General features: G+C 44.5%; 1 long non-coding RNA gene across 3 annotated transcripts; it reads left to right on the plus strand.

Moving 5' to 3' along the window:
* The first annotated feature begins 2,745 nt into the window (after positions 1 to 2,745).
* On the plus strand, positions 2,746 to 8,504 carry LOC123997177. 3 transcript variants are annotated; one of them, XR_006832108.1, is made up of 4 exons: positions 2,746 to 2,967; positions 4,537 to 4,606; positions 6,235 to 6,271; positions 8,099 to 8,504. It is a non-coding gene; the product is annotated as an uncharacterized LOC123997177 (long non-coding RNA). The 3 variants fall into 3 exon arrangements; XR_006832107.1 differs by lacking the exon at positions 4,537 to 4,606 and having other exon boundaries at positions 8,096 to 8,504; XR_006832105.1 differs by lacking the exon at positions 4,537 to 4,606.
* The last annotated feature ends 7,904 nt before the right edge of the window (positions 8,505 to 16,408 follow it).

Raw genomic sequence — 16,408 nt, forward strand, 5'->3', positions numbered from 1 at the left:
TACAGCAACTTGGAAATATTGTCGACCCCCCAAATTGGCCAACATCTCCACATACTCGACGTGGGAATCAATGAGCTCTTTCTTGATAGGTCCTGTAAAAAAAGAACACAGAATTAGCTAAATTCAAACGCAAACCGGTCTGGGAATTGAGTTTAATAACCATGGAATTCGATTCACCGTATCTTTGTAAGAACGACCTTCACCTTCGAGTGGGGGGGGTTTCTCGTCGACCCGCCCCGAAAAGGACGACTAACCCATGACCCCCCCATGATATGATGCACCTGCAGACCGTGCAAACAAATCGTATCACCGAGGTTGCAGAGTATAGAGTATAGAGACCCACTGACCCACTGAAAAATTGCATGTAAAAAAAAAAAAACTGCATATCTGTCTATATTAATACTGTCTACTTAAGCGCCATGTCTCTTAAAGATTGCTCTGCGTAAGAATATAAGAACATTGAATTGAGATTAAGCCTGTTGTCATTAAGACTGTTGTCAAGACTAGACTGTTGTGGATGTGCAGTGATATGAATAAAACTGGTCGTCTTTATTATTTATTGTAATAAAAAGCACAAGTTTTTAAAGGATAGGTCGAGCAAATTTTACATTTGACCATTTTACAGACCAATTGATTCAAACGATTGCTACAAATGATAAGCCCTCTCCAGAGCCAGCAGCACTATCTTGAACACGAAGCCTATCACGTAGCGGTTCAGCTCCTCCAGATCGGTCTGCAGTTTTTTTGCAATGGGAGATCGTGTAGACGTGGTATTCCACGGGAGAAACGGTGTAGTCCCTGAAAATCAGAAAGGCCTTATCGTTGAGCTTCCAGTCCAAGGGCGGGAGGAGGGAGGATTTTAGGCATGAGGAGTTTTGGCAACATCATCAGGTAAACCTGCACCCGAAGACTGTATGCACTATTCGGGTCCACCAAGGCCTCTCCGTCGGCTCCCTTCTTGTAAGCGCGGCCTACCATTGTTCCCACAGTGCCCTTGTTCTCCACCACAAAGACGTGCTCTGGCCCGGTCCTCTTCTTGAACAGCATCATGCTGTCTATGTGTCCGAGCATGAACCACCATTCGACCAGCACCTGGGGTTCGGCAGACATCTTCCAGGAGGGCTGAAACTCGCTGGTGTTTTTCAGAATGTGGTTAACAAACTGAGGCCAGTCGTTGTTGTCCCTGTACCTTATGTCGAATGTGGGTTACTCTCACCAGCTTGCTGAGGTCCTCCTGCTTCACCTGCAGTATGTCCTCGCCAGACATCTTCATACCCTCTCTCTCAATTCTGCCGGTCATGCCAGAAAAGACGGAGTGGTCGCTGTCTTCGTAGATGAGATCTGCCCACTCGGGTTCATATTAGAGACTTGGTCTCCGATGAGCGCCCGAAGCTGCTTCCTGTGTTCTTCCTCCTACAGCTGTAAGACATCACACACACCTATTGTCTCCCAGACAGGTAACACACTGGAACACACTGTATAAATAGAGGATACTGTATTCCATCACACTGTCATTAGGTCTACACTTCATGTTATTGAATGTCAAATATGGCATCACAGGAGGCACCTTAAATGGAGAGGACAAGCTCGCGGGAATGGCTGGAGCGGAATGGCTGGAGCGGAATGGCTGGAACGGAATGTCTGGAGCGGAATGGATGGAGCGGAATGGCTGGAGCGGAATGGCTGGAGCGGAATGGCTGGAGCGGAATGGCTGGAACGGAATGGCTGGAGCGGAATGGCTGGAACGGAATGGATGGAGCGGAATGTCTGGAGCGGAATGGCTGGAGCGGAATGTCTGGAACGGAATGGCTGGAACGGAATGGCTGGAGCGGAATGGCTGGAACGGAATGGCTGGAGCGGAATGGCTGGAGCGGAATGGCTGGAGCGGAATGTCTGGAGCAGAATGGATGGAGCGGAATGGCTGGAGCGGAATGGCTGGAGCGGAATGGCTGGAGCGGAATGGCTGGAACGGAATGGCTGGAGCGGAATGTCTGGAGCGGAATGGATGGAGAGGAATGTCTGGAGCGGAATGGCTGGAACGGTATCAGGTACAGTACATCAAACACATTCCACTGGGGCCGTTCTAGCCATTATTATGAGCTGTCCTCCCTTCAGCAGCCTCCTGTGTATAGCATCCTCAAAATGATTTTGTAAGCAGTGGGCACACAGCGCTTCACAGGTCAAAATCAATTAAAGTAGAGAGACTGGGAAAAGTTAAACATGTTAGGTGATTGTACATGTACTGTGTTGCTAACAGTGGCGCTCCCGAGTGGCGCAGCAGTCTAAGGCACTGCATCTCAGTGTTAGAGGCATCACTATAGACACCCTGGTTCGAATCCAGGATGTATCACAACCGGCTATGATTAGGAGCCCCATAGGGTGGCGGGCAATTGGCACAGCGTCTTCCGTGTTTGTTCTTAACTGACTTGCCTAGTTAAATGAAGTTTTTTTTTTTTTTAAATTACATTAAAAAACTGTTATATTGACACAATGTTCCTTATTAGAAAATGGTTACCATCATAGTTAGAGCAGTAAAAATAAATGTTTTGTCATATCCGTGGTATACGGTCTGATATGGCATGGCTTTCAGCCAATCAGTATTCAGGCCTTGAACCACCCAGTTTTTAAGTTTATCCTATATGGTTGTGGACACATTGCGGACATGGAATAAAGATGCTATCAGGCAAGATGTTCAATACCTTTTTGGCTCCCATTCCCTCGTTTTTATTAAATGTGGCATCCTCCTGAATGAGAATGTATTGTTAGCTGTCTCGTCTGGTTAAATAAAAGTTAAATAAACTCCTGATAAAATGTCTACTTTCCTATCCACAGACCAACCAGGATGTCAGATCAGCCATGTCTCCATTCTCAGAACTGCCTGAGACCCCCAGCATCCGCAACATCAAGACCATGTGGGAGAAAGGCAACGTTGTGGGGGCCACAGAATGCCCCAAAGCTATGAATAAGGTAAGGGACTAGAGGAGAGAGAGAGATAGAGGGGCGGTGGTGGTGGGGGGGTGATGATGGAGTGATGGAGAGAGAAAGTGAGGACAGACAGAAAGACAGACAGACAGACTTAACCTTAAATATTCAGAGCTAATACCTAAACTTAACCTTAAAGATTCAGAGTTAATGTCTAAACTTAACCTTACATATTCAGAGTTAGTGCCTAAACCTAACCTTAAACACTTGTACATTTTGAGAAACATGGATGTACGTCTTATTCTGACATGAGACTGTGAGATCTGGTTGTGGTAGCTACAGGTACATAGACCTGTCTACTACACTACACATCATGTCAAACGTGTCTCCTCCAGTTCAGAAGAAGACCAAGTGAGCAGTAGAAGAATGATAGCTCTGTGGCAGGTGGCATCGAGTCAACATAACTTCCTGGTTCTGCCCTCACCCCACCAGCCACTCTGAGGCAATATTTCACCTTGCTTGGCTCTTATGGGTTCAAGGTTATCTTACCGCTGGTAGAGTACATCATGGCATATATAAGTGTGTAAACAGCGTCTCAAGGGGACGTTGTAGATCTTGGTGACATTGTGACGCTGTCCATATTTGACCAATCAGAGAGCGGCTCTCTCTGGAGTTCTGTTTAAGACCAGAAAAAAAGGTCAAGTCTCCCTCTGGAGTTCTGTTTAAGACTAGAACAAAAGTCCCTCAAATGTTTTCAGTTGACGACCATTTTCATAACAGCCAACTTTTTCTTTCTCAAAACAGTTGATTTGTTTTTATTTCAAATTTAGACCAAAACTAGAGAGTTAAACTAGATCATTTCTGTACACATATCCTAGCCATGTCCAGTGATATGAAGGTCATTTGAAATAGTGTGATGACAGTGAATGTGTCCTATTCTTTATAACGAGCTAGCAGGCTAATCTTTCCTGTTCTTTTAGAGACACTCGGGACCGTTTGTGAACCTATGTTCCCACATACAGACCTACTGTTGATTGACAAGGCACATTGTTCTAACCTCAAATTTATGAGGGGATATCTTTAGTCCCATTCCTACCAGCCACAAGAACTTGTACGAGCCAAGTTGTTTTTACATGAACACTACAAGGCTTCCCTCTCATGGAGAGAAGTTCTATAGCACTCTTCTCTTCGTAATATAAAATATTTAGGTTAGATTTGTATTTAGCCTTTGAGGTAGGCTATTTCTTTTGAGGACATTTCTATATATCTATCAGTTACTCTTGCTTAGCAACTTATTTTCTTCTCTTCAACTTTCCTGTTCTGTCTTCTGCTTCATTTGAACTGTGGGACAGGTATTGTATGGTCTCAAGCGTACTTTACATTAGCGAGATGCATTTAATATCTTTAAAAAGTACATTCTTGAATGCACCATTAATAGAAACACGAACCTCCAGTTAGCCAATAGATGATTAATAATTTACTCATGATCATTCACCAAACATTGATGCACTTGCTAGCATCCAGTGTAGTTCCATCCAGGCTTTAGTTCAGATTAAATGCTTTACAGCCTCACTATGTCTCCTTCCCCACGGCACGCTCTGCGCTCTGTTGCAGGATCTGAAACCTGTGATTGTCGGCAACAAGCGCAGCCTATGGGGAAACAAAGGGCTCCTCCCCTTCTAAGGTGAGCTAGTAGACCAGACCCCGGACAGGGCCAAACAGGAAGGATATAACCCCACCCACTTTGCCAAAGCACAGCCCCCACTCCACGAGAGGGATATATTCAACCACCAACTTACCATCCTGAGAAAAGGCTGAGTATAGCCCACAAAGATCTCCGCCACGGCACAACCCAAGGGGGGGGGGCAACTCAGGTGACGCACCCCTCCCAGGAGTTTGATTTGATTTGTACAGTATGTGGCCATCCTTAGTTTCCATAGAGGCTTTGACTAGAAGAATGGCATTTTGGGAACTATAGTCTTCTGATGTGGCTTTTCACCATTGATATTTAAATCCTTATTTAGAGAAATGCTGTAGATGTTATGTGAAGGGACATGTGGATTGCATTGCTCAGCAGTTTGGTGCGAAGGCAAAATACATCTGTGCCAGTCAGGACATACAGAGGGGTCCAAAATGATTGACACCCTTGATAAAGATGAGCAACAACGACTGAATAAAATAAATAATTCAAATACTGAGCTATATTGTCTGCTCAAAGAAATTGGGAAATAGTAGTATTTTATTCTAATACAATTGCTCTAAGAGATTTTTTTGAAACAAGTAATATATTTGTTAAGAATAGAATATGTTTCTAAACACTTCAACATTAATGTGGATGCTACCATGATCACAGATAATCCTGAATGAATCGTGAATAATGATGAGTGAGAAAGTTAGAGGGTCTTTTGACCCTCTGTAACTAATAAAAGGACAGCGGAGTCAATCACCACCTTCCGGAGACACCTGAAACCCCACCTCTTTAAGGAATACCTAGGATAGGATAAAGTAATCCTTCTCACCCCCCCCCCCCCCCTTAAAAGATTTAGATGCACTATTGTAAAGTGGCTGTTCCACTGGATGTCATAAGCTGAATGCACCAATTTGTAAGTCGCTCTGGATAAGAGCGTCTGCTAAATGACTTAAATGTAAATGTAAATGTAAAAGTGACTCCAAAAGATCACAATACATTATTTACACAATTCCTGGACTCGTTAAATGTCCCAGTTCTTCCATGGTCTGCATACTCCCCTGACATGTCACCCACTGAGCATGTTTGGGATGCTCTGGATCGACGTGTAAGACAGCGTGTTCCAGTTCCCGCCAAAATCCAACAACTTGCACAGCTATTGAAGAGGAGTGGGGCAACATTCCACAGGCCAAAATCAACAGCCTGATCAACTCTATGCGAAGGAGATGGGTCTCGCTGCATGAGGCAAATAGTGGTCACACCAGATACTGACTGGTTTTCTGGTCCACGTTGTCATCTGTTATCTGTGACCAACAGATGCATATCTGTATTCCCAGTCATGTGAAATCCATAGATTAGGGCCTAATGAATTGATTTAAATGGACAGATTTCCTGATATGAACTTTAACTCAGTAAAATCTTTGAAATTGTTGCATTTTGCTTTTACATTTTTTGTTCAGATTTGTGAATCTGAGCTCCACAAAGAAATGTTAAAAAGTAATAATGATTGGCCCATGGTAAGACAGGATACATCCTGAAATACAGTCACCCTGGCAAAGGTCACATGGTTTAGTAACAAGACAGGACAGACACATCCTGAAATACAGTCTCATTTGTTTTCACAGGAGACAGTTGGAGTCAAGAGCAAATCTGTCACAAATGGTAAGCAAGTTCTCTCACCATGGTGTCTGTCTGTGTGTGTTTTGAAACAGGGCTTTTCCGAACCTGTTGTGGTTGACATCGTCACACATGAAAAGGTGGTGAGACTAAGAAAAGTGTCTCTTCTAAAGGACGGACACACGTACACACACACACACCTCGAATTGATTTTACGACCCCCTCCCATGGAAACCAGGTGTCCAAAACTTCCACAACCATCGTCCTCTTTGTGTTCCGCTGGCCCCCGTAAATCAAATCTGCTAGTCATCTTGGGCTCCTTCAAAGGTCCCTGCCTCACTGCATTGCTGTTCTATATTTAAAGAGGCTGTTCCCTCTGACCTTGTTTCCCTGTAGAAAGAACCTTTCACGCTCCTTAGATGGCTTCCATGTCACTGTCCTGCTTCCCAAATGGCTTCCTATTCACTGAGTTACTACTATAGACCCTGGTCAAAAGTAGTGCACTACATAGGGAATATGGTCTATGGACCCTGGTCTAACGTAGTGCACTACATAGGGAATAGGGTCTATGGACCCTGGTCAAAAGTAGTGCACTACATAGGGAATAGGGTCTATGGGTCCTGGTCAAAAGTAATGCACTACATAGGGAATAGGGTCTATGGGTCCTGGTCAAAAGTAATGCACTACATAGGGAATAGGGTCTATGGGTCCTGGTCAAAAGTAGTGCACTACATAGGGAATAGGGTCTATGGGTCCTGGTCAAAAGTAGTGCGCTACATAGTGTGCCATTTGGGACGCAGCCCCATTCCTACGTAGTTCACCCCACGCCACCAGGAGCCGCGGAATACCGTGCCGAGCGTCGGCTTGATGCCGTGCATGCCACAGAGCAGCTGCATGTATTGTCCCATTACTGTTGCATTACGTCTGTGTGCTGTGGAGGATTACCAGCCGGTTAAGCAGCAAAGTCACCGGGCTTATACACTCAACCTTAATGTTTTAAAGGCTTGTTCTCTCAGTAGGTTGATGGCTGTTGAGTGAGACTAATAACATAGTATTTACTGATGCTGTTGTACTGACACAGAGCAGAAAGACTTGGCACCTACTGTATGGGCATCAAGTTGATATGTTTATTACAGTACGCCTTTCTGCCCATGTATCTTTCACCCGACACTGGTACTTTCTTTAGTTCCCCAATACAGTATACACTGTATTATCAGCAGCACCCTCAGCCCAGTCCAAGCCCAACTAGGGATGTCCTCTCAGGATGCTACCACTGAGTCAGACTTGGGGGAATGGAAAAGCTGTCGCAGTCCTTTTGAGTGTCACCCTAAATAGCGCCCCCACCCTTGAAACCTTCGCAATTCTTCAGCTGAAATAGCCCCATGGTAATGAATTGAAGGGCAAATGACAACGGTACAGCTATCAATCCCTCTAGTGTCACTGCAGAGACCTCGGAGTATGTGTCAACAGAGGTGTACTGGGTCTGACACACAGCTACACACGCATTCACGCGCAAAGCAACGCTCACAGACACAAACGCATGCTTGTACCTACGCACACAATCTGATTAACAGCTCTTACATTAGATGACTCGTTTATCAATCAGTGTCTCTATTAACACCTAATAAAGTTTGATACGCTATGCCATTGTCTGAAGGAGTGGTTAGATTTGATTAACTATGACTCACTTAGTACTAGAATTACCTTACTGCTATATTTTGGCTGTTCTAGTTGTTTTTCAGTTTTCTTGCAACATTTTGCCACTTTCTGCACAGTTTTACCATTTTATAAGACGTTTGAGGCTTTTGGCCACTTTTTGTTGGAGACATTTGTTCAGGACTAAATTATATTTTCCTTCTCGTCTCTCAGCAGGTGTTGGATGTTAACAATATAAGAGGAAAACCCCTCAGGAAGAAGCCCCAACTGATGAAATGCAAGACTCTACGATGTGTATTCATAACACAAAATATCTCCATAACAACCACATGGTTCACGTTAGGTTTTAGGGGGAGGGAGTACAGGTTATTCATTTTGGTTGGTATTCAGAGTTGAGATCCTCATGTTTAACTCTTACTTTTGTGTAAATCATTCATTGATGTCAATGGGAGACATGCGCCAAAATTTGAATACCATCTCAAAATACATATTAGTACTTTATTTATAGCCCTTTATATTATTTTAGATTGTTGATGAAACGGCTTTTGCACAATCCCTTGTACGTCCTAATAGAATCAATGCTGTGAAAATGACATTTGATCAACCACATTTGTAGGAAATAAAGGTATGTTTGTAATGAAAGATATTTTAACCACACCCGTTTGGGCTTGACTTAATTTCTTTGATAAAGAAAATAAATTCAAATAATAGATATGAAACCTTCAAAATAATTCTAAAAGTTGTTTAAAATGTGTCTTCTAAAGAGCTACAGTAATAATTTAAATAGGTAATGTAACTGTCCAAGTAGCCATAGAGAAGTGAAAGCTTCCAGTTGTATAAGATCATATACTACCTACACCTGACGAGGCTGGTGGGAGGAGCTATAGGACAGGCTCGTTGTAATGTCTGGAATGGAATTATTGGAACGGAGTCAAACATGTGGTTTCCATGTGTTTGATACCTTTCCATTTATTCCATTCCAGCCATTACAACGAGCCTGTCTTATAGCTCCTCCCACCAGCCTCGTCTGACATACACTGAGTGTACCTCAGTTTGTCGGGCCATTGGATCTACAAGGTGTCGAAAGCATTCCACAGGGATGCTGGCCCATGTAGACTCAATGCATCCCACTGTTCAAAAATCTAATGAAATCATATCAAATTTTATTTGTCACATACACATGGTTAGCAGATGTTAATGCGAGGGTAGCGAAATGCTTGTGCTTCTAGTTCCGACAATGCAGTGATAACCAACAAGTAATCTAACTAACAATTCCAAAACTACTGTCTTATACACAGTGTAAGGGGATAAGGAACATGTACATAAGGATATATGAATGAGTGATGGTGTAGAGCAGCATACAGTAGATGGTATCGAGTACAGTATATACATATGAGATGAGTGTGTAGACAAAGTAAACAAAGTGGCATAGTTAAAGTGGCTAGTGATACATGTGTTACATAAGGATGCAGTCGATGATGTAGAGTACAGTATATACATATGCATATGAGATGAATAATGTAGGGTAAGTAACATTATATAAGGTAGCATTGTTTAAAGTGGCTAGTGATATATTTACATCATTTCCCATCAATTCCCATTATTAAAATGGCTGGAGTTGGGTCAGTGTCAATGACAGTGTGTTGGCAGCAGCTACTCAATGTTAGTGGTGGCTGTTTAACAGTCTGATGGCCTTGAGATAGAAGCTGTTTTTCAGTCTCTCGGTCCCAGCTTTGATGCACCTGTACTGACCTCGCCTTCTGGATGATAGCGGGGTGAACAGGCAGTGGTTCGGGTGGTTGATGTCCTTGATGATCTTTATGGCCTTCCTGTAACAACGGGTGGTGTAGGTGTCCTGGAGGGCAGGTAGTTTGCCCCGGTGATCGTTGTGCAGTCCTCACTACCCTCTGGAGAGCCTTACGGTTGAGGGCGGAGCAGTTGCCGTACCAGGCGGTGATACAGCCCGCCAGGATGCTCTCGATTGTGCATCTGTAGAAGTTTGTGAGTGCTTTTGGTGACAAGCCGAATTTCTTCAGCCTCCTGAGGTTGAATAGGCGCTGCTGCGCCTTCTTCACGGCGCTGTCAGTGTGAGTGGACCAATTCAGTTTGTCTGTGATGTGTATGCCGAGGAACTTAAAACTAGCTACCCTCTCCACTACTGTTCCATCGATGTGGATAGGGGGTGTTCCCTCTGCTGTTTCCTGAAGTCCACAATCATCTCCTTAGTTTTGTTGACGTTGAGTGTGAGGTTATTTTCCTGACACCACACTCCGAGGGCCCTCACCTCCTCCCTGTAGGCCGTCTCGTCGTTGTTGGTAATCAAGCCTACCACTGTTGTGTCGTCCGCAAACTTGATGATTGAGTTGGAGGCGTGCGTGGCCACGCAGTCGTGGGTGAACAGGGAGTACAGGAGAGGGCTCAGAACGCACCCTTGTGGGGCCCCTGTGTTGAGGATCAGCGGGGAGGAGATGTTGTTACCTACCCTCACCACCTGGGGCGGCCCGTCAGGAAGTCCAGTACCCAGTTGCACAGGGCGGGGGTCGAGACCCAGGGTCTCGAGCTTGATGACGAGCTTGGAGGGTACTATGGTGTTGAATGCCGAGCTATAGTCGATGAACAGCATTCTCACATAGGTATTCCTCTTGTCCAGGTGGGTTAGGGCAGTGTGCAGTGTGGTTGAGATTGCATCGTCTGTGGACCTATTTGGGCGGTAAGCAAATTGGAGTGGGTCTAGGGTGTCAGGTAGGGTGGAGGTGATATGGTCCTTGACTAGTCTCTCAAAGCACTTCATGATGACGGAAGTGAGTGCTACGGGCGGTAGTCGTTTAGCTCAGTTACCTTAGCTTTCTTGGGAACAGGAACAATGGTGGCCCTCTTGAAGCATGTGGGAACAGCAGACTGGTATAGGGATTGATTGAATATGTCCGTAAACACACCGGCCAGCTGGTCTGCGCATGCTCTGAGGGCGCGGCTGGGGATGCCGTCTGGGCCTGCAGCCTTGCGAGGGTTAACACGTTTAAATGTCTTACTCACCTCGGCTGCAGTGAAGGAGAGACCGCATGTTTCCGTTGCAGGCCGTGTCAGTGGCACTGTATTGTCCTCAAAGCGGGCAAAAAAGTTATTTAGTCTGCCTGGGAGCAAGACATCCTGGTCCGTGACTGGGCTGGATTTCTTCCTGTAGTCCGTGATTGACTGTAGACCCTGCCACATGCGTCGTGTCTGAGCCATTGAATTGAGATTCCACTTTGTCTCTGTACTGACGCTTAGCTTGTTTGATAGCCTTACGGAGGGAATAGCTGCACTGTTTGTATTCAGTCATGTTGCCAGACACCTTGCCCTGATTAAAAGCAGTGGTTCGCGCTTTCAGTTTCACGCGAATGCTGCCATCAATCCACGGTTTCTGGTTAGGGAATGTTTTTATCGTTGCTATGGGAACGACATCTTCGACGCACGTTCTAATGAACTCGCACACCGAATCAGCGTATTCGTCAATATTCCCATCTGACGCAATACGAAACATGTCCCAGTCCACGTGATGGAAGCAGTCTTGGAGTGTAGAGTCAGCTTGGTCTGACCAGCGTTGGACAGACCTCAGCGTGGGAGCCTCTTGTTTTAATTTCTGCCTGTAGGCAGGGATCAGCAAAATGGAGTCGTGGTCAGCTTTTCCGAAAGGGGGGGCGGGGCAGGGCCTTATATGCGTCACGGAAGTTAGAGTAACAATGATCCAAGGTTTTACCACCCCTGGTTGCGCAATCGATATGCTGATAAAATTTAGGGAGTCTTGTTTTCAGATTGGCTTTGTTAAAATCCCCAGCTACAATGAATGCAGCCTCCGGATAAATGTTTTCCAGTTGTGTCAAGTTGCCCGGATGTCCTTTGGGTGGTGGAACATTCTTGGTACACACGGGAAACTGTTTGAGAGTGAAAAACCCAGCAGCGTTGCAGTTCTAGACTCAAACTGGTCCACCTGGTGCTTACTACCATACCCCGTTCAAATGTACTTAAATCGTTTGTCTTGCCCATTCACCCTCTGAATGACACACACAGACAATCCATGTCTCAATTGTCTCAAGGCTTAAAAATCCTCCTTTAACCTGTCTCCTCCCTTTCATCTACACTGATTGAAGTGGATTTAACAAGTGACATCAATAAGGGATCATAGCGTTCACCTGGATTAAAGAGCAGACGTTCCTAATGTTTTGTAAACTCAGTGTTTTTGTCATATTCACATTCATATACAGTAGGCCTATGTATGGGGATTATAGTTATGAATTAGCAGTGAAAACAATCACAGATATCTTTTAGATGTCTTCACATTTTGTACTAAATTTGTGGAAATGACAAAAATGTGTATTATTTTATCACCGCTGTTTTATCCTCCCTAATATACTTTCATTTGACTGATACGTTGGTGATGTCTTGCTCCCGCTAAACTGGATCTGGGCCGATGGTCCTATACATACTTGACTTATTTTATGATTACGGTGTCCATATTCGTACTGCCACCTAGTCATAAGAAGTCTGTCCTAATATGGACACCATATAAACTCAGCAAAAAAAGAAACGTCCCTTTTTCAGGACCCTGTCTTTCAAAGATAATTCGTAAAAATCCAATTAACCTCACAGATCTTCATTGTAAAGGGTTTAAACACCATTTTCCATCTTGTTCAATGAACAATTAATGAAAATGCACCTGTGGAACGGTCGTTAAGACACTAACAGCTTACAGACGGTAGGCAATTAAGGTCACAGTTATGAAAACTTAGGACACTAAAGAGGCCTTTCTACTGACTCTGAAAAACACCAAAAGAAAGATGCCCAGGGTCCATGCTCATCCATCTGCGTGAACATGCCTTAGGCATGCTGCAAGGAGGTATGAGGACTGCAGATCTGGCCCGGGCAATAAATTGCAATGTCTGTACTGTGAGATGCCGAAAACAGAGCTACAGGGAGACAGGACGGACAGCTGATCGTCCTCGCAGTGGCAGACCACGTGTAACAACACCTGCACATTATCCGAAACATCACACCTGCGGGACAGGTACAGGATGGCAACAACAACTTCCCGAGTTACACCAGGAATGCACACTCTCTCCATCAGGGGCTCAGACTTTCCGCAATAGGCTGAGAGAGGCTTGACTGAGGGCTAGTAAGCCTGTTGTAAGGCAGGTCCTCACCAGACATCAACGGCAACAACGTCGCCTATGGACACATACCCACTGTCGCTGGACCAGACAGGACTGGCAAAAAGTGCTCTTCACTGATGAGTAGCGGTTTTGTCTCACCAGGGGTGATGGTCTGATTCATGTTTTTCGTCAAAGGAATGAGCGTTACACCGATGCCTGTACTCTGGAGCGGGATCGATTTGGAGGTGGAGGGTCCATCATGGTCTGGGGTGGTGTGTCACAGCATCATCAGACTGAGCTTGTTGTCATTGCAGGCAATCTTAACTCTGTGCGTTACAGGGAAGACATCCTCCTCACTCATGTGATATCCTTCCTGCAGGCTCATCCTGACATGACCCTCCAGCATGACAATGCCACCAACTATACTGCTCGTTCTGTGCAAGATTTCCTGCAAGACAGGGATGTCAGTGTTCTGCCATGACCAGTGAAGAGCCCGGATCTCAATCCCATTGAGCACATCTGGGACCTGTTGGATCGGAGGGTGAGGTCTAGGGCCATTCCTCCCAGAAATGTCCTGGAACTTGCAGGTGCCTTGGTGGAAGTGGGGAAACATCTCACAGCAAAAACGGGCAAATCTGGTCCAGATCTGGTTCAGTCCATGAGGAGGAGATACACTGCAGTACTTAATACAGCTTGCGGCCAGCTTTGTTCAGGGACACATTATTCCATGTCTGTGGAACTTGTTTAGTTTGTGTCTCAGTTGATGTATCTTATGTTCATACAAATATTTACAGATGTTAAGTTTACTGAAAATAAACGCAGTTGACAGTGAGAGGACATTTATTTTTTTCCTGAGTTTATATCGAATAGCTCTGCTCTGCAGGTGACATAAACCATGAACTACAACTTACTATCACAATAAGAACTGGTTGCCAATACTTGCAGAAATTATGCAGCAAGTTAATCAGAGGGTAAATCACAATGACGAGACAGCCTATAGGGAGGAGGTCAGAGTGGATCACATCAGAGTGTTGATGTGAGCTATGAACAGCCTTTCAAAGCACTTTGTGGCTACAGACATGAGTGCTACGGGTCGGAAGTCCTTTAAGCAGGTTACCTAGTGGTCTTGGGCACAGGGACTATGGTGGTCTGCTTGAAACATGTTGGTATTACAGACAGGTTGAAAATGTCAGTGAAGACACTAGCCAGTTGGTTTACCAGGAGTACACGTCCTGGTGATCCGTCTGGCCCTGCGGCCTTGTGAATGTTGAACTGTTTAAAGGTGTTACATCGGCTGCGGAGAGTCGTTCGGAACATCTGATGCTCTCATGCATGTTTCAGTATTACTTGCATAGAAGTAATTTCATTTGTCTTGTAGGCTCGTGTCACTGGGCAGCTCGTGGCTGTGCTTCCCTTTGTAGTCTGTAATAGTTTGCAAGTCCCTGCCACATTCGACGAGCGTCGGAACCAGTGTAGTACGATTCAATCTTGACCCTTTGACTGTTTGATGGTTCGTTGGAGGGCATAGCGGGATTTCTTATAAGCTTCCAGGTCAGAGTCCTGCTCCTTGAAAGCGGCAGCTCTACCCTTTAGCTCAGTGCGGATGTTGCCTGTAATCCATGGCTTCTGGTTGGGGTTTGTGCGTACAGTCACGGTGGGGACAACGTCATCGATGCACTTATTGATGAAACCAGTGACTGATGTGGTGTACTACTCAATGCCGTCAGTAGAATCCCGGAACATATTCCAGTCTGTGCTAGCAAAGAAGTCCTGAATCTAGCATCTGCTTCATCTGACCACTTTTTTATAGACCGAGTCACTGCTGCTTCCTGCTTTAGTTTTTGCTTGTAAGCTGGAAACACAAGGATAAAATGGTCAGATTTGCCAAACGGAGAGTGAGGGAGAGCTTTGTATGCATCTCTGTGTGTGGAGTAAAGGTGGTCTGGAGTTTTTTTCTCACATTGCACATTTTTTCCCACGTGCACATTGAACACGCTGCTCGAAATTAGGTAAAACGGATTTGAGTTACCCTGCATTAGTCCAGGGCCACTAGGACCACCGCCTCTGGATGAGCGTTTTCCTGTTTGCTTATGGCCATATACATCTCATTGAGTGCGGTCTTAGTGTCAGCATCAGCATTGTGGTGGTATATAGACAGCTACGAAAAATACAGATAAACTCTCTTGGTAAATAGTGTGGTCTACAGCTTATCATGAGATACTCTACCTCAGGCGAGCAAAACCTTGAGACTTCCTTAAATTTCGTGCATTATCTGTTGTTTACAAATATACATAGATCGCCACCCCTTACCAAAGGATCCTAACAAGGCCCCCGGTCGTTCGTCCTCGATACCTCTGTCTCTTTCTCCTGCGAATTATGGGGATGAGGGCCTTGTCGGGCATTTGAAGTAAATCCTTCAGAAGCTCGAAAAGGTATTCCTCCAGTATGGGGTGAGTAATCGCTGTCCTGATATCTAGAAGCTCTTTTCGTTCATAAGACACGGTGGCAGAAACATTATGTACCAAATAAGTTACAAATAATGCGAAAGAATATACACAGTAGCACAATTGGTTACGGGATTGTAAAAAACGTCAGCCATCTCCATTGGCGCCATTTTCAAGTCCTCTCAAGATGGGCTTGACTTCTGTTTTTATCCATGAGGATGTAAAGGGCTTAGTGTATAACAAGGCTAGTGGAATTAAGGACGTTACAGGAAAAGTGTGACTAAAAATGTATGCCTTTTTTGAGAATGTCCTATTTATGATGTTGTTGTAATAATTGCTAATAATTCATTGTATTTTAAAGATTAATGTTTTCAAATTATATTTGCATAATTTTGAAACACCATTGAAAATTAACATTAGATGATATTTGCAGCATATTGCAAATTGAGGGGAAAAGTAAAAGACCCATCTGTCTAAAATACAGCATACTTTACTGATTTATACCACAATAGAATCCTGTTCTAGGCTACTAATTAACATACAGTGCTATACTCACTGATGTTTCACTGTGGCATTCTGAATATGAGGTAGTATCCGTCTCTGAATGGTCCTGGAAAAAATGGAGAGTACTGTAAGTAACTCCTATAATTTAAAGGACCGTATCTTTTGTAGCTTGTTCATTGTCCCTGCTACAGCAACAAAAACATATAATAATGTTGAGAATGTCTTGTGATTTGTTTTGATGTCTTATCTTTCATGAGATTTAAAAAAAAATATTTGGATGGATGAAAAGTTGACAGACCTGTGCCGATTTTCATGGAGGGGAGTGTAAGGGTAAGAACTTCAACAAAACCTTGTGTGTAAAGTGCTTGCGTGTGTGTATGACTAATGCCTTCTGATATGTTGGGGTTCAATTGTCTAAGGTGCTAACAATAGCTGGACAACCATAGGGCAGG

Source organism: Oncorhynchus gorbuscha, linkage group LG01 (assembly GCF_021184085.1).
Source record: "Oncorhynchus gorbuscha isolate QuinsamMale2020 ecotype Even-year linkage group LG01, OgorEven_v1.0, whole genome shotgun sequence".
In the NCBI taxonomy this organism is placed as follows: Eukaryota; Metazoa; Chordata; class Actinopteri; order Salmoniformes; family Salmonidae; genus Oncorhynchus; species Oncorhynchus gorbuscha.